General features: G+C 36.1%; 1 long non-coding RNA gene across 1 annotated transcript in view; it reads right to left on the minus strand.

Annotated features, from left to right (window-relative positions):
- Positions 1 to 12,385: 12,385 nt before the first annotated feature.
- LOC128286869 (uncharacterized) overlaps positions 12,386 to 20,050 on the minus strand; it is a 74,178-nt gene continuing 66,513 nt past the window's right edge. Inside the window, exon 2 of the long non-coding RNA XR_008277536.1 lies at positions 12,386 to 12,556. This is a non-coding gene — a long non-coding RNA (uncharacterized LOC128286869). The remainder of the gene's footprint in view (positions 12,557 to 20,050) is intronic.

The following is a 20,050-nucleotide window of genomic DNA, read 5'->3' on the forward strand; positions in this document are numbered from 1 at the left end:
CAAAAATCATTTTTGAGAATTATTTTGATGAAACACATACACAACCTAATTTTTATATTCTTTTATACTTCTCTGAATTTTCAAGCACACAAAAGTCTTTGATAAAATTTTGAATAAAGTAGTTTTATGTGATTGAATTCGATCAGATCCACATATATAAATATTAACTGTTAAAACCATAAAATAAGATCTGGTATAAAACTTAACAAACTCGGATTTGTTATGTTAGGTCATTAAGAACAAAACTGTATGCAAAAGCATACCTGAATTTGTTGTTGAAGACTACACAAAAGGTTTTGATCTTCCAAGAAAATAGTTTTTCTCTTTGTATAACTTTCTGATGGGGATGAAAAAGATATACGAGATAACTTTATTTCTTGGGGATCACTACCTCTTTAAATAATTGATTCTTAAATCAGTTTTTGGTATTTATAATTTGGGCCCTCATTATAAATACAACTTATGGTATGTACATGCTATTTTCGTGAAACTTTAATTCCTATGACACTTATAACATAATTGGCCATTTAATTTTGTATCACACTTTATAATAGCATTATGCATTATACATTATACATTAAACATATGTGCCTATAATTGAGGATTTTAATCCAACAATCTCCCACTTGGGCAACATATGTTTCTTGATAAACATACAAACTTATAAGCTCAAAATTTGCAATCATATAACAGGTATTCTATAACAATCTCGTCCATCAACTATATCCATAAAGGATCAAAGCAATCTTTGTCATATTAATCATGACTAAACTCATCAATGGTCACATATACAAATATGGTCAAATGACATAGATCAATCATGGATGATTACCATGGAAATTACATGCAATGTGAACTAAAACATGCCTATTTCCAACTGGTCCTCCTTAAACTTAAGTTAGGTCAGTATCAAAATAACAAAACAGAATGAATAAACTAAATACTTCATTTATGATAAGAAAATAACCAAATACATAAATGTTTGAAAATAGACATAAAGGAAATAAAATACAAGCTCCCACTAAACCATGATTTCCTCAAATAATATAACATCTATATGAGTTGTGTGCTCATGAAAAACCTTAGGTGGTAAACCTTTTGTAAATGGATCCGTTATCATGGAGTTTGTCCCAATGTGCTTTATGGATATTTTTCCACATTGCACTCTTTTTTTCACGACTAGGAACTTTATGTCAATATGCTTTGACTTAAATGACCTCCTGTTGTTGTTGGAATATAGCACCGTTAATTTGAGTAGTCTTTCTACATTTTCCAAAATGCGCAGCCTAGTGACAAAGTTCTGCAACCATATTCCATGGTTTGATGCCTCATAGCATGCTACAAACTCTGTTGCCATACTGGAAAAAGCTACAAGTGCCTGTTTGACACTTTTCTAGGATATAGCTATTCCAACTAAAAGGTAAATATAGCCTGATGTAAATCTCCTAATATCTTGGCACCTAATGAAATCAGAATCAGAATACCCTACAACCTCCAAATGATTTAATCTCTTGCTAGTGATCATGTAATCTATTGTTCTCTAAAGATACCTTATAACCCTCTTGCCTGCTATCAATGGTCCATACCAAGGATGCTTAAACATCTTCCTAACATCCTAACAATGCACATAATATCTGGACGCGTGCATACTTGAGCATATATTAGACTCTCAACATCCGATGCATAGGGAATCTTTTGCATTTCCTAAATTTCAAGGTTACTTTTAGGGCATTGAGCAAGATTAAATTTTTCTCCTTTAGCAAAATGGGTGTCATCTAGTCTATAGCCTTGAATGTCAAACCTTTTAAGTATTGTATCGGTATAGCTCTTTTGTGAAAATACAAGAATACCTCGAGATCGATCTCGATGTATCGAAATTCTTAAAACAAAAGAGGCATATCCAAGATCTTTCATCTCAAAATGCTTAGATAAAAACCTCTTGTTTCGTGCAATAAGCTTATATCATTAGTGGAAAGCAAAATGTCATTGAAATATAGAACCAGGAATATATACTTACTCCCACTAAATTTGTGATACACACAATCATCGACAATATTCATCTCAAAATCGAACAAGACAATTACTTGATGAAACTTGTGGTACCATTGACGGGAAGCTTGTTTGAGTCCATAGATGCATTTAGTTAATTTGCAAACCATATTTTTTGGGTCTCTCGACTCAGCTTTCTAGTTTCACCATATAAATTATTTTTTCAATGTTGCCATTGAGAAACACAGTCTTAACATCCATCTGATGTAGCTCAAGATCAAAATGAGCAACAAGTGCCATGATTGTCCTGAAAGAGTCTTTCGATGAAATTGGAAAGAAAGTCTCTATAAATCAATGTCTTCTTTCTGAGTATATCCTTTAGCTACAATACATACCTTATACCTCTCCACATTACCATTTGCATCCTTCTTGGTTTTAAATATCCATTTATAACCAATTGGTTACGCCTTTAGGTAATGGAACAAATTCCCAAACTTTATTGTCTTACATAGACTTGTACTCTTCTTACATGACATTAATCCACTTTTGAGAATTAGAACTTTTCATAGCCTGAGGAAAGTTGACTGGATCATCTTTCATCATTCCATTGGCATCCTCATGTTTTTGGAGAAATACAAAATAATCATTTGAAATAGCGTTTCTCCCCGCTCTCATAAACCTCCTTAATAGCACTTGTTTTTTTGAGGTTGTTGATTTGTTCTTCTAGAATAATTACCTTATCTTGAATAGGGAATTGTTCCACAATATCTTGTTGAATGTCTGGATTCATTTCTTGATCAATGATAAATACGATAACATAAACATAGTTAAAAGTGATAGCAAGAACTAAGTTAGAATCCAATTCCTCCTCAAAATAATTTTCTCTTAACTTATTTCTCCCTCCAAACTCAACATCCTCAAAAAATGTTGCAGTTCCCGTATAAAAACTATTCCTAATTGTGGGGTCATAAAGTTATAGCCCCTAAATCGCTCAGAAGAACTAATAAAGCAGCTGCTCGCTGTTTTGGAATCCAATTTCTTTTCATGTGGTCTATAAAACCTTACCTTAGTTAGACATCCCCAAATGTGAAAGTACTTTAGAATAGGCTTTCGACCTGACATGGTGTACTGTTGGACAATACCGCATTCCTCTAGGAATTTCACAAATGGTCCTAGATGTTGTTCACTTAAGCCGTTATATCTACCGTAGTACTCATCACCATGATCAGATTTAACGTTCTTAATCATTTTGTGGAGTTAGTTCTCAACTTTAGCTTTATAAGCTATGAACATGTCCAGAGACTGAGATTTCCCATAAATGAGATATAGGTACCCATAACGTGAGTAGTCATCTATGAATGTTATGAAATATTGTTGACCATTCCAGGATTTCGTAAGGAATGACCCATAAATATCAGTATGAATTAATTCTAAGACATCTGAAGATATATTGGCGCCCAATCTATTTGTTTTGATATGTTTTCTTTCGATACAATCGACATAGACATCAAAGTCTGTGAAGTCAGGGGACTCTAAAATGCCATTAGACACAAGGCGCTCAACTTTACCTTTTGAGATATGACCTAAGCGTTTATTCCATAATGATGCCAAATTTTCCTTATTTAACTTGCGTTTAATACCACATGATTTACATACAAGGTTTAATTATAGGATGCAACTATTTCTAGCAAATAAAGGTTGTCATAAGAATTGAAATAACTAGTTCCAACAATATTTGAATTAAAATACAAACTAAACTGATTTTTTCTAAATGAAAAAAAATATCCACATTTATCTAACAAAGAAACATAAACTAAATTCCATCTAAAAGATGGTAGAACAAAAGTGTCTTTTAAATCCAAATAAAAACTAGTTCCTAATAACAACCTAAAATTCCCAATTACTTCCACTTTCATTGATTTTCCGTCACCCACGAAGATATATCTTTCTGTAGCACCCCAAACCCGGCCCAGACGTTAAGGCCGAATCCGACATGCCACTTTGAAGTCAAAAACCCATGTTCCCTTTTTAGTGTTTTAAAAAAGCCGAATTTTGTCAAACTAACCAAGTGAATGGAAGCGGGCACCGGTAGGTATCCATAACAGAGGAGGTGAGCCATAAAGGTCGCTAAGTACCAAGCTCTCGATTGGATCCAATCCTAGACATGTCCACATCCATTGCCACACTTGGTTATAATAAGTTGAAATTTCTTTGAGTGGTTATCTTTGGTAAATTGAATATTCGTGTCATCGTGTTATTTAAAAAATATCGTTTTGAAATCGTGCCCTAAGTCTAGCCCATTTGAATTATTATTATCCATCAATTTAAAGTTGTTTAAAATAATATAATCTCAGAAAATCAAAGAAGAAAATAAAGTTAAAATGGCCTTATTACAACCCAAAACTTAAATAGTAATTAAAAATAACTTAAGAAAACCAGTCTCTTTTTCAAACCCAAAAGTGTTCACAATGGCCACTCTGAATCCCCTCCGGCTCCAAGTCACCCACATCAAGACTCACCTGCAAGGTTAAAGAAGGGTGAGTTTGGGAAACTCAGTGTGTAAGGAAAACCCATTCAAAGCCCAAGTCACTCAAGCCCATTGGGCCTAAGCCCATTCAAGTAATGAGTGGTACTGGCTAGAGCCCTTTTCATTACAATAAACCGGGCCTTAGCCCTTATTCAGATAATGAAGATGGCCCATAGGCCCATTTCAAAATACATGCAACATCAAGAAACATATGCAAGCCCATTTGGGGAGACTATTCAACCCACCAACCACTACACTCCACCCGTACCAGCCATACACTCCATGTGGGAATAGCTCAACCCACCCACCCAACACTCCACATTCTTGCCTTGTTTGCTCGCTTAACAATAATTGAGGCAAACCCTCCAAGACGTGGACAAGCCACTTTCAAGACTTCCTCCGTCAATATCCCAGGTCCATGCATCGATAATAACAATATGGCATGCAAGAAATAACAACAATCAAACATGCATTTAGGTCAATTTAACCCTAGGGGTATTTCGGTAATTTATCTCCTAGGGTAAAACGTAAAATTTCCACTTTTAAAGGTATTTCAGTAATTTATCTATTTTAGGGTTTTCATCCATATTCCTACCTTTCACGTATAATGTAATCACTATCGAGGGTTCTTATCGAATTGGGCTGCTGGCCCATCATTCCAATTTTGGCCCATTAAGCCCAAAAATATCGAGGGCACGTAAATCATGCACTTTGCGGTCCAAACATTGCAGCTTACCAAAAACATTAATCGATTTACCTCACGACATTCGCACATCAAGAATCTACAAAATACCGATTTTCGATTTCGCTTTTCGCTTTTGCCAATCTAGACTAAGAAAGAGGGTGTTAGTTACACACTGCTTTGCGACGATATGTTGACGAGATCCACACACGAACCGCCTACAATTGGATTACTAACACGTTAATCTAACTATTCAAATACAAATTACATATTAACCCCTTACAATATTCGGCCAACCACACATACAGATCATAGTGAGCTTATAAGAAATTAATAAGCAACTCATTAACAAATTTTTGTCAATGTTTACCTCATAATCATAATTTCACTGCAAGCTGTCTTCCTGAGCAACAGTCACTAAATCATTTATAACTGGAGCTACAAAACTCCAAATAAAGTTCCGTTAATTTTCCCTGAAAATAGACTCATATATCTTCTATCCATAAAATTTTCAGAATTTTTGGTTTAGCCAATAAATACCAGATTTTTCTCAAAGTTTCCCATGTTTCACTGTTTGACTAATCTGACCACTCTTCATTTCGAATCAAATTTCTCATTGTACAGAATTCAAAATATGTTCTAGTTTATTTCATTTGAAACTAGACTCATTAATCTTTAATTACATAATTTATTCAGCTTCTAATTCATCTCCCACAATTTATGGTGATTTTCCAAAGTCACGTTACTGCTGCTGTCCCAAGCAGATTTATTACCAAATCACTCTTTCACACCTAACTTGCATGCTTGTTATTTAAACATGTATATCACCAATCAATCATCACATATCTATGATTTTACTTAAGTATAATCTCCATTTCATCATTTTAAAGCACAACATGTTAGCCGATTTTTCCTTTAGCATCTAAGGCACATGCATGCTCATTTGTTTGGCTCAACTTCACCTATCTTCCATTTTTCATCAAAAGAACATGAAACAACAACCAAAAACTAAAATATGCTTCATGAGTTAGGGTAGAATCAAGAAGAACTCATGAACATCAAGATAGAAGCAAAGTACCAAGAACTTACCTTCAATTTTTCCTCCTCCTAGTGACCGAATATTCAAGGGTTTCCTCCCCTATTTGCTCTCTCTCAAATTCAGCTATGGAGAACAAAGAATGAACAACAACCTTCCTTTACTTCCTTTTGTTATTCTTATCACTCAACATTTTATGACACATAAATGATATACTAATATTTGTGCCATACTCATGCCATAATTCCAATAAAAATATGCCCATAATGCTTATCATGCCCATCATCCATTAACTATTAAAATGCTAATGCCCATCATTCATTAACTATTAAAATGCTAATGCCCGTCATCCATTAACTATTAAAATGATAAAATGCATACATTATCAACTATCCATCACCTTGGCTGGCCACTACATTAAAAGTGGGGAATTTGACATGCAAATCCTCCTATTTTGCGATCCTATTTATTTGGCCACTACAAATTAGCCTATAGCATTTTCAAACATTTTCACATAGGTCCTATTTCATAATTTCACTCCTTTTTCTTATGGAACAAAAATTAACTAAAATTACGGGTTCTATCTTAAGCTTGGGCCTTCTAGAGGCCCACTAACATAATTAAACCTATGCCAACATTCACGAATTCCGAAAATTGGGCGTTACAACTCTACCCCTTAAAGAAATTTCGCCTCGAAATTTACCCGATCCAAATAGTTGAGGGTATTGTTGACGATAGTCTCTTCGATTCCCAAGTAGCTTCTTCCTCCCATGATTACGCCACAAGATTTTTACCAACGGAACCGACTTCCTTCTTAGAACTTTAACCTCTCGATCTAAAATTTGTATGGGTTCTTCCTTAAAGGTCAAATCGGTCTTTACTTCAATCTCCTCCACGGCACAACATGTGAGGGATCCGATCGATATCGTCTTAACATAGACACATGAAAAACGTCATGGATTCTGTCTAACTCGTGGTAACTCTAATCGATACGCCATCGGCCCTACCCGCTTAAGAACTCGATAAGGCCCTATAAATCTGGGACTCAATTTGCCTTTCTTGCAATCTCAAGATCTTCTTCCAAGGTGAAACCTTTAAGAAAACCATATCCCCAACCGCTAACTCTATCTCTTTGCGCTTTAGGTCCGTGATACGACTTCGCTCATCGATGCCTCTTTAATCGATCTCTTATCAACTTAACCTTACTTTCAAGATCTACCACCAACTCCGGTCCAAGCACTTGTTGTTCACCCAACTCGTCCAACACGTAGGCGCACGACATCTCCGCCCATAAAGTGCCTCATATGGAGCCATCTGAATACTTGCTTGGTAGTCATTATTGTATGCAAACTCCGCCAATGGCAAGTAGTCCTCCCAAATCCCACAAAATCGATGATACAACCCCTTAACATATCCTCCAAAATCAATAACCCTCTCCGATCGTCCATCCATGCAGTAGGTGAAAGGCGATCGAAATCCAAACGTGTAGGCAATGCCTCCTGCAACTTCTTCCAGAACCGAGATGTAAACCTAGGGTCTCGGTCGAAAATAATCGACACTGGCACTCCATGTAGTCGCACTATCTCTGCCACATACAACCTAGCCAACTTTTGCAGGGAGTAATCAGTACGAACTGGTATGAAATGGGCAGATTTTGTTAATCCATCTACCACTACCCACACAGAATCTTTCTTTGTGGGTGTCAAAGGTAGCCCACTCACAAAGTCTATAGTGACTCTCTCCCACTTCCACAATGGAATTTTCACCGGTTGCAGTAATCCAGAAGGAAATTGATGTTCAGCTTTCACTTGCGGCATGTCGACATTTCCCACGAACTCACATTTTCTCGTTTAAGCCTGTGCCACCAAGACAGCTTCTCGCAAGTCGTGATACAACTTATTCCCTCCAGGATGCATGGCACAAAGTCCTCCATGAACTTCCTTCAATATTGACTGTCTCAAGTCAGAGTCTTTCGAAACACAAATTCTTCCTCGGAAGCATAAAACTCCTTCAGTATTCAGTCCAAAATCCTCATTCTCACCCTTCTCAACTTGCTGAAACCGAAGAATCAACGAGTTATCCTTCAACTGTTTTTCTTTAATTTGTTCAGTCTAAATAGGCCTCACTTGTAATTCTGCTAACAGACTTCCATCATCAAACAGACTCAAACGTGCAAACAAGGCTCTCAAATCAGAAACAACCCTTCGACTCAACGCATCAGCGATCACGTTAGCCTTACCTGGGTCGTACTCAATCGAACAGTTGTAATCCTTAAGCAACTCTACCCATCTTCGTTGCCTAAGGTTTAACTCCTTCTGAGTTAACAGATACTTTAGGCTCTTATGGTCCGTGTATATGATACACTTTTCTCTATATAAATAATGTCTCTAGATTTTCAACGCGAATATCACTGCTGCTAGCTCTAAGTCATACGTAGGGTAGTTCGCTTCATGAGACTTAAGCTGTCGGGAAGCATAAGCAATCACCTTACCCTCTTGCATCAGTACACATCCTAACCCCACATGTGACGATCATTGTACACAGTGAAGTCCTTCCTGACTCGGTTGAATCAACACTGGTGCTTCACCAATACCTTTTTCAAATGGTCAAAAGCTTTTTGTCGACTCTCGGTCCAGACAAATGCTACCCTTTCCTTAATGAGTTTATTCAATGGTGCAAAGAATCGAGAAAATCCTTCTACGAACCTTCGGTAATAGCTTTGCCAAACCCGTAAAACTCCGAATTTCCGACATCGATTTTGGTGGCTTCCATCCCAGAACTGCCTCAATTTTTCGAGGATCCACTCTAATTCCTTCAGTAGAAACCACATGACCTAGAAAAGCCACTTCTCGCAATCAAAATTCACACTTACTAAACTTTGCATATAGTTCATTCTCTCTCAGCACTTGCAGCACAATACGTAGATGCTCCTCATGTTTCTCCTCGGTTTCCGAGTATACCAGAATATCATCGATAAAAACTACCACGAATCGGTCCAAGTAAGGTTGGAACACTCGATTCATTAGATCCATGAAAGCGGCAGGTGCATTCGTCAACCCAAACGGCATAATCAGGAACTCGTAATGACCATATCGAGTCTTGAATGCTGTCTTATGAATATCCACTTCCATTACCCTTAACTGATGGTATCCAGATCGAAGGTCAATCTTGGAAAATACCGAAGCTCCTCTAAGTTGGTCAAATAAATCATCAATCCTTGGCAGAGGGTATTTGTTCTTTATCGTCAGTTTGTTCAACTGGCGGTAATCGATGCACATGCGCATTGTCTCGTCCTTTTTCTTCACAAATAGCACTGGTGCTCCCCATGGAGACACGCTTGGCCTAATGAAGCCCCTATCCAACAACTCTTGAATTTGAGCCTTTAACTCCACTAACTCCTTCGGTGCCATCCTATACGGTGCGATGGACATAGGCGCCGTTCCAGGCAACAAATCTATTCCAAACACAACTTCTCGGTTCGGAGGCAATCCTGGAAGCTTCTCCGGAAAAACATCTTGGAACTCCTTTACGGTCCTAACCTTATCCACTATCGGTCCCTCCTCTTCTGACTGACTTACAAATGCCAAATAGACCTCACAACCTTTTCGAATCCACTTTTCGGCTCTTAATATCGACACCATATTGGATAAATAATCCCTTCGCTCACCTATCACCATAACCTCCTCATCCTTTGTGGTCCTTAACACCATTCGTTTAGCGACAATCCGAGTCGCTTTATGCTTAACAAGCCACCCATTCCCAAAATGAGATCAAACTCTCCGAATGGTAACTCCATCAGATCTCCAGGGAAAATCTTACCTTGAGTTTCTAAGGGTACATCCATATACAGTTTGTCTACCCTAATCGAGTGACCCAAAGGACTTAGTACAGATACCCCACTCACAATCTCCTCAAAGTACACACCCAACGACCCAGATATGGCACATGCAACATAGGAATGAGTAGATCCAACATCCACCAAGGCAATATACGGCATGCTAAAAATAAAAAACGTACCAGTTATGAAGTCAGGTGCGTCACCCTCCTCGCAGCGACGAGCAGCATATACCAAAGCTGGCTGACGAGCCTCAGTGTTAATAGTACCCTTGCTAGGTGCCCCACGTCCATGGCCATTGCCACCGCGACCTCGGCCATGACCTCTCAACGGCGACGGTCCACCTCGCGCTGTTTGCACGGGTTGCACAGCCCTTTGTTCAACCACTTGAGCCTGAGCTGGCCTCTTAGGACAATCCCTGATCTTATGTTCCTTTGATCCACAACGAAGACAAGCCCCAGAACATTTCCAACATTCCCTCAGATGCATTCTACCACAATCTCCACAAGCTTGTGGTCTAACAAGATTCACCGGAACCGCCGAATCGGTTCTTCCATCCTAGCTCTCTTAACATTCCGGTTTGCGACCAGTTGGTCCAGCATCTCTCTGAATCAATTTCGATCCTCATCACGGTTCCTCGTTCACTTGCTTCACCTCTTCTACTATCTTAGCCTTTTCTATCAGTCAAGAAAATCGCGTTCTCTTTATGAGCTATGAGCACCCTTAGCTCATCCACGAGGCCATCCTCAAAGCGAACACTGCGCTCGTATTCGGTAGAGACAATACCATTAGCATACCGGCTCAATCACAGAAACTCTACCTCATATTCAGCAACGGCCTTACCACCCTGGGTCAGGTTCAGGAATTTCTTCCTTCGCGCATCCACATAGCTAGCTCCGACATACTTCGCCTTGAAAGAAGGCTTAAACAACTCCCAGGTTACCCTCTCAGCTGGGGTACCCTCTTTCACAGTGATCCACCACTGATACGCCTCATCCCGTAGTAAGGATACTGCTCCTTTTAACTTTTTCTCTCGAAAGGTCCAAGTCATCCATAATCCGCTCCGTGGCTTCCAGCCAGTACTCAGCCACATTTGGGGCTACTCCAGATACACCCCTAAAAACTTTCGCTCCGTTGGCTCAGAGTCGCTCAGAAATGGACCCCCTATTCATGGGCCCGATATTAGCTCCAGCCACCCTTTCCAAAACTCTTAACATGGCCTGGGACAGAGCGTCATCCCCCGCGGCCCGATCATACGGCTCATTCTCATCCACCGGTGGTGGTTGTGCTACTCCAGTGGGTATGTGTTCAGAAGACGAAGATCCGGCTTGAGTACTACCTTGGCCTCGACCATGGCCTCGACCACGGCCTCGACCACGGCCTCTTCCCCGAGTAGCTCTCGTACTCATATCGATTTATCTGATTACGAATTTTATGCAGTTAGTTTACTGTTTCCACTGTTTATTACAGAATATCTTATGAACAGATAAGGTTTCAGGGTTGTTCTCGCGTAACCATAATTTAGCTACTGTCTCAGTTTCCTAGGGCTTAGTTTACCCTACAGTCTCAGTTTCGTAGCCTTTACGCTATATTATCTATAGTACTATCTCTAAGGTTTAGTACTAACTACAAGACAGATTCAAGATATAAAATGCAAATGTACTTACAACCTTGGTGCCGGGATTCAAGTGTGCCACCTCATCGGTTTCAGATAAACTCAAAAGATTTAGACTTTTGAAATCCATTTTCCAAACATTTGTTTTAAAAATAAGTTCGAGATTATCTCCTTTAAATGTAAAATTTTATTTTCAAAAGTCGTTTTTCCAAAATACCTCTATTTTTTTTGGCATAAAGTTTTGAAAACCCTTTTGGACCCGATCCACAGTGAGTTGTTGCAACCTAGGCTCGATACCACTAAATGTAGCACCCCAAACCCGCCCAGACGTTAAGGCCAAATCCGACATGCCACTTTGAAGTCAAAACCCGTGTTCCTTTTTAGTGTTTTAAAAAAAGCGAATTTTGTCAAACTAACCAAGTGAATGGAAGTCGGGCACCGGTAGGTATTCATAACAGAGGAGGTGAGCCATGAAGGTCGCTAAGTACCAAGCTCTCGATTGGATCCAATCTTAGACATGTCCACATCCATTGCCACACTTGGTTATAACAAGTTGAAATTTCTTTGAGTGGTTATCTTTGGTAAATTGAATATTCGTGTCATCGTGTTATTTAAAAAATATCGTTTTGAAATCGTGCCCTAAGTCTAGCCCATTTGAATTATTATTATCCATCAATTTAAAGTTGTTTAAAATAATATAATTTCAGAAAATCAAAGAAGAAAATAAAGTTAAAATGGCCTTATTACAACCCAAAATTTAAATAGTAATTAAAAATAACTTAAGAAAACCAGTCTCTTTTTCAAACCCAAAAGTGTTCACAATGGCCACTCTGAATCCCCTCCGGCTCCAAGTCACCCACATCAAGACTCACCTGCAAGGTTAAAGAAGGGGTGAGTTTGGGGAAACTCAGTGTGTAAGGAAAACCCATTCAAAGCCCAAGTCAGCTCAAGCCCATTGGGCCTAAGCCCATTCAAGTAATGAGTGGTCTTGGGCTAGAGCCCTTTTCAGACATAATAACCGGGCCTTAGCCCTTATTCAGATAATGATGGGCCCATAGGCCCATTTCAAAATACATGCAACATCAAGAAACATATGCAAGCCCATTTGGGAGACTACTCAACCCACCAACCACTACACTCCACCCGTACCACCATACACTCCATGTGGGAATAGCTCAACCCACCCAAATTTAACACTCCACAGATTGCGTACCTTGCTTTGCTCGCTTAACAATAGAATTGAGGCAAAGCCTCCAAGATCGTGGACAAGCCACTTTCAGATTTCCTCCGTCAATATCCCAAATCCCATGCATCGATAATAACAACATGGCATGCAAGAAATAACAACAATCAAACATGCATTTAGGTCAATTTAACCCTAGGGGTATTTCGGTAATTTATCTCCTAGGGGTAAAACTGTAAAATTTCCACTTTTAAAGGTATTTCAGTAATTTATCTATTTTAGGGTTTTCATCCATATTCCTACCTTTCACGTATTAACAGAATCACTATCGAGGGTTCTTATCGAATTGGGCCCATTGGCCCATCATTCCAATTTTGGCCCATTAAGCCCAAAAATATCGAGGGCACAGAAATCATGCACTTTGCAGTCCAAACATTGCAGCTTACCAAAAACATTAATCGATTTACCTCACAGACATTCGCTTTTCATCAAAATCTACAAAATACCGATTTTCGGCATTTTGGCTTTTCGGCTTTTGCCGATCTAGACTAAGAAAGAGGGTGTTAGTTACACACCTGTTTGCGATGATATGTTGACGAGATCCACACACGAACCGCCTACAATTGGATTACTAACACGTTAATCTAACTATTTAAATACAAATTACATATTAACCCCTTACAATATTCGGCCAACCACACCTACAGATCATAGTGAGCTTATAAGAAATTAATAAGCAACTCATTAACAAATTTTTGTCAATGTTTACCACATAATCATAATTTCACTGCCAGCTGTCTTCCTGAGCAACAGTCACTAAATCATTTATAACTGGAGCTACAAAACTCCAAATAAAGTTCCGTTAATTTTCCCTGAAAATAGACTCATATATCTTCTATCCATAAAATTTTCAGAATTTTTGGTTTAGCCAATAAATACCAGATTTTTCTCAAAGTTTCCCATGTTTCACTGTTTGACTAATCTGACCACTTTTCATTTCGAATCAAATTTCTCATTGTACAGAATTCAAAATATGTTCTAGTTTATTTCATTTGAAACTAGACTCATTAATCTTTAATTACATAATTTATTCAGCTTCTAATTCATCTCCCACAATTTATGGTGATTTTCCAAAGTCACGTTACTGCTGCTGTCCCAAGCAGATTTATTACCAAATCACTCTTTCACACCTAACTTGCATGCTTGTTATTTAAACATGTATATCACCAATCAATCATCACATATCTATGATTTTACTTAAGTATAATCTCCATTTCATCATTTTAAAGCACAACATGTTAGCCGATTTTTCCTTTAGCATCTAAGGCACATGCATGCTCATTTGTTTGGCTCAACTTCACCTATCTTCCATTTTTCATCAAAAGAACATGAAACAACAACCAAAAACTAAAATATGCTTCATGAGTTAGGGTAGAATCAAGAAGAACTCATGAACATCAAGATAGAAGCAAAGTACCAAGAACTTACCTTCAATTTTTCCTCCTCCTAGTGACCGAATATTCAAGGGTTTCCTCCCCTATTTGCTCTCTCTCAAATTCAGCTATGGAGAACAAAGAATGAACAACAACCTTCCTTTACTTCCTTTTGTTATTCTTATCACTCAACATTTTATGACACATAAATGATATACTAATATTTGTGCCATACTCATGCCATAATTCCAATAAAAATATGCCCATAATGCTTATCATGCCCATCATCCATTAACTATTAAAATGCTAATGCCCATCATTCATTAACTATTAAAATGCTAATGCCCATCATCCATTAACTATTAAAATGCTAAAATGCATACATTATCCACTATCCATCACCTTGGCTGGCCACTACATTAAAAGTGGGGAATTTGACATGCAAATCATCCTATTTTGCACTCCTATTTATTTGGCCACTACAAATTAGCCTATAGCATTTTCAAACATTTTCACATAGGTCCTATTTCATAATTTCACTCCCTTTTTCTTATGGAACAAAAATTAACTAAAATTACCGGGTTCTATCTTAAGCTTGGGCCTTCTAGAGGCCCACCAACATAATTAAACCTATGCCAACATTCACAGAATTCCCGAAAATTGGGGCGTTACACTTTCACCATCACTTGGCTTTCGGTAGCTCAGGCAACCTTGCATAGAAACACTTATGTGAGTAATAGAACCAGAATCTATCCACTAAATGTTTCTAGGTACTAAAGCTAAATTAACTTTAGACAAACTAAAGTAAGAATTATAACTTTCTTTGCAAGCCAGGCGTGATATTTGACACATTCTTTCTTCACGTGTCCAAACTTGTTACAAAAGAAACATTCCTCTATAACCTAGTTTTGTTTCTTTTGTGTTGGATCCTAAGCAGCTTCATTATGATATTTTCTTTTCTTGCCTTTGTTTTTAGAGACACTAGCCAAATGAACACTTTCAGACTTATCATGTTTCAATCTTTCTTCCTCTTGCATACAATGAGAAATGAGTTCATTTAGAGTCCATTTCTCCTTTTGAAAGTTGTAACTTATTTTAAATGGTTAAACTGTGTAGGAAGTAATACAACAACCATAAAAACAAACAATTTCTCAGAAAGCTTGATCCTAAATGCCTTAAGTCTTGAAGCAACATGGAACATCTCCATAATGTACTCCCTCATGGTTCCTTGACCCTTATACTTCATAGACATCAAAGGAGTCATAAGTGATGTCTTCTCAACCTTATCGTTTTTGACAAAATGTTTCTTAATTTCGTCAAGGAAACTCTTAACCTAAGTAATCTCTTCAAATTTTGTGCCCCTAAAGGCTTCTGGCATGTTGTGTTTCATAATCATTAGACCCATGCGGTTTGAACGATCCCACTTTTCAAAATCTCTTTTAGTTTCAGTGGTGCTTTGTAACAACTCATTTTTCAGTGGTATCCGAAACAGTAGTTTTAGGGCAAAAACTTTGACGAGTAAGTTTGTAAATATTATTATTTAATATTTACGAGTCAAATATGGTATTAAAATAAATTTTGAATTGGCAATTTATAGTATTTGAATGAATAATTAAGTTTAAGTGGTATGACCCTAAAGTTAAGTGGTTTTAAAAAATAAGGTATCGGGACCTCGTTTCCATAAACCAAGGCATAAATATTTAATAAAATATTTATGAAGTGTTATTAAGGTTGTATTAAAATTTGGTTAAGAAATTTGAACGTTTAGATAGTTAATTAAGTAAAAAGGACTAAATCGTAAAAGCTGCAAAAGTTGATCGCTATAGGTTATTTGTATTAAATGGTTATAAAAGTATGAAATGAAGGTTTTAAAATGTGATTAGACCTTAATTATTATAATGGCCGGTTAGTGGATTGAAATATATGAAATTATATTATTAAAATGTTTTGTTTTTAAAATTAAATATATGTTATAATATTATTAAAAGATAAAAGACAAAATAAAGAAACACAAGTATCATCTTCCTCCTTTTCTTTATGTCTTAACCGAAAATCCATAACCAAATAAACAAAACCTTCGGCCAAGCTTTAATCTGGTGCATGCATGTAATTTTATTATTTATTTCTTGTAAATTTTATGTTTTTAAGATCGTTGCAATTAAGTCTAGGGGTTAATTTGTAAAACCGTTAAATGTTTTAGATTATGCCATGAATGGATTAGATATTTTTTGAAGTTTTATGATTTAAGTTTAGTTGTTAAATAGATATGTTTTATTAAGTAAATTTTGATGGTTTTAAAGTATAAGGACTTATTTATGAAAATAGTAGAATTAAAGGAAAATATTGAAAATGGATGATAATTATAGGATGTTATAAAAATAATTAAAATTGGTTTGCATGAATTTTATTTAGAATGATGAAATTGCAAGTTTCGGGTTTAGGGACTAAATTGCAAAAATGGTAAATTTTGAGGGTAATTTTGTAAATTATTATTATTATGAGTTATAAGATAAATTAATTATTCTAAATGCTGGAATGGGATTAATTTCATAAAAATGGTTAATTTGCATGTTTTGAACTTAGGGACTAAATTGTATAAAAAGTAAAATGTCGGGGGCAATTTTGTAAAAATGTCAAAAAGACCTAATTGCATAAAATGAATTGATTTTTATGTTGGAATAATGAATTTAATAGAATTAATAAATTAGATCAAGAACGAGTGGAAAATTGAAGAGAATATAAAATTACCAAATAGCCCCTAAACTTAATTATTATTGCAATTTAGTCAGGTAAGTTCATACGAACTATAACCGCTTTTTATACTAGTTAAATTGAATGATCATTATGTTGATTTGGTATAAACAAACCTATTTATATACATGTATCAAAGCTATGATGAATTGGTGGTTATCGAATCTCGGTTGAACCTTAGGAATTCTTATGATACAAATGACATGTTATTAGAGATTTCATGTTTCGGGTGCTAGTCTTGAATGTCCTACTGATGGCTGAGGTCCTGCATTTGTTGCGGATTCTCCACAACTCATGTGAGCAGCATCATGTAGCTTACATTCCAACCCACAGCTCGTGTGAGCATTCATGTAAAGGTAAGGTTACAATTATATATAAAGGCACACTTTGTGTGAGTTTTCCTGAGTATCTGATGTAATTCTAGATGGTTCAACAGGTAAGAAAAGGAAAAGAAATGGTAAGTTCACAATTGAGATGTAACATGATGTTATAAAAATATTTATGAATTAAATAATGTATTTATATATGAGAAATCTACTTGTGTTGTGGATGGACTCATTTATATTATGGACAAGTGCACTAACTTGTGATTTGATGATGTCGATGTTTAGGCTTATACTAAGCATTTGGAAATAGTAAGTAAGCAAATGGAATGAAACATGATCGTATGGTAACGATGATGAATTGAAGGTTATGTTTATATATATATGGTTGATTTCATATGTATCATGAACAAGTATTCCAACTTGTGAGTTTGATGGTGATATAAAGGCTTTATTAATCTTATGGCATTGGTAAAGGTTTATACTTTTTTTATAAAGTTCATTATAGAAATAGTATATTATGTTTAAAGTTTATATGAGCTTGCTAAGCATCCATTGCTTATGTAGTTATTTTCCTTTACTTTACAGATTATCAGAAGCTCAATCGGTTAGAAGTTCATCGGAGATTTATCACACTATCTAGTGGACAATTTGGTAGTTTTTGAGTAATTTGATTAGGGTTTATAATGACATGTATAGGGTGCTTTGTGATGGTATTATAGTGTATGTGTTAATAGTGTTTTAGCATGTATAAGCTTTGGAAAGCTAGGTTGGTTTGGTACATTTTGATGCCGTACCAAGTTATATGATATTTGTTACTTTGATGTGCTTATTTTTAAGGTTATCTTGGAATGTTGATAATGACTTGAAAATGATTACTTGAGACATGGTTAAGTTCATTTATGAGATAAATTATCATGTACGGAAATGGAAATATTATCATGTATAGGTCTATTGTATTGATGACTCATGGTAGTATTAATGGTCAATGTATAATGCTTGTTAAGTAAAGTCATCTTAACCATTTTTAGTTATTGAAAGGTTTAGACTTTTGATAAGCTTGTAATAGTTGAGAATGGATAAATTGAGTTATGTTTTGGTAAGGAATTAAGTTAGATTATGATACTTGAAATAAGGTAATGTTGACTTATGTTGGCATGTTATGTTTTGGTATGCTTGTGGTGCCTTTGAATGACATATTGGTTAAGTAAATTAGGATGCTTGAAATGGTATGTTATACAAGTTTGAATGGTGATTGAGCCCCTTGATTGTGTGCACAAATGGTTTATATAGTTATGCATGAAATGGTCTTTGAAATGGTTTGATTTTAGGTAAACTTGGGTCCACACGACCTGAGAAACGGGCGTGTGACTTAGCCATGTGAGACACACAACTATGTGCCATCTAATGATTTCTTTAAGGTGCAAGTTAGTGAGCTACATGGCGTGTGACACGGCCATGTGACCCTACTCAGAGAGTTACATGGGTGAGGACACAGGCTAGGACACAGCCGTGTGTCCCTAGTTTGAAGGTTACATAGCTTGAGATACAAGTGTGTGTCTCAGCCGTGTGAGGCACACAGCTTGACCACACGACCGTGTGACCCCTGTTTCAAAATTTTGCAACTTTTCCCTAAACTTTCCAAACTATTTCAAATTAGTCCCGATTTGCTTCTAAGCTATTTTTAAGGACCCGAGGGCTCTATTTAAGGACAGTATGCATGTGTATGAATAATTTATGGTATCATTTAAATTGTTGAATGTTAAAATGTTTAAATGTTTTTTATTGTACGGTAATGCTCTGTTACCCTAATCCGGTGACAAAGACAGGTTAGGGATGTTACATGCTTGCCACAATGAGAGGTATAGGTTGTTCTTCCCTTAGTGAAAAGTCTATGTCCATACAACCAAGTAGTATAAGTAATTGCCTTTTCCATTCCTTTGAATTGGTCCCACTAAGCATAAGTATAGAATTGATATTAGCAAATATTGTGGAAGTAGAAGATGAACTAGCTGAATATAGAACAAAAATAAATAAAAACAAGCTCACATAAATATTCACAAGGAAATAATAAATTCAAAATAATGGCTTATTTCATCTCAAGATACCAAACAGAACATTAATATCAAGTCTCTGGACAATAATATTAACAGTAAGCGATACTCTTGTTGTAGCAATTAAATATTGATAATAAATTATGTCAAACAATAAATTAATTTTTGGACTAACATATTGCTCACATTGAGTATCTTATAATTTTTATACATTTATTACCACAGATGTCGTTGAAATTCTGCCAAATATTAACTTACCTTTGGGTCAGTTAATAAACACATGAATCACAAATACATATAATCATCTTGATAGTTTAAATAAACTAATCTATGGAAAAGAGGTCACTTTGGTGTCATTTTATTTCAAGTAATCTATTTAAAATATTAAACATCCTTAATTAAAACCCAAAGTCAAAATTTGAATTCATTTGTTGCAAAATATTTCTCTTAATTTCATCTTTCAAATTTAAAAATATAATAATATATTCATAAAATAAAAATAAATAATATTCACATTAAACTATTAAATCTAAATCATGCAAATTATCAAAAATATACTAAAAATTCTTGTAAAATTTGCAAGGTAACTTAATGAATAAGAAACATTCAATCTCAAAGAATA

This window comes from Gossypium arboreum, chromosome 2, assembly GCF_025698485.1.
Source record: "Gossypium arboreum isolate Shixiya-1 chromosome 2, ASM2569848v2, whole genome shotgun sequence".
NCBI classification, from domain to species: domain Eukaryota; kingdom Viridiplantae; phylum Streptophyta; class Magnoliopsida; order Malvales; family Malvaceae; genus Gossypium; species Gossypium arboreum.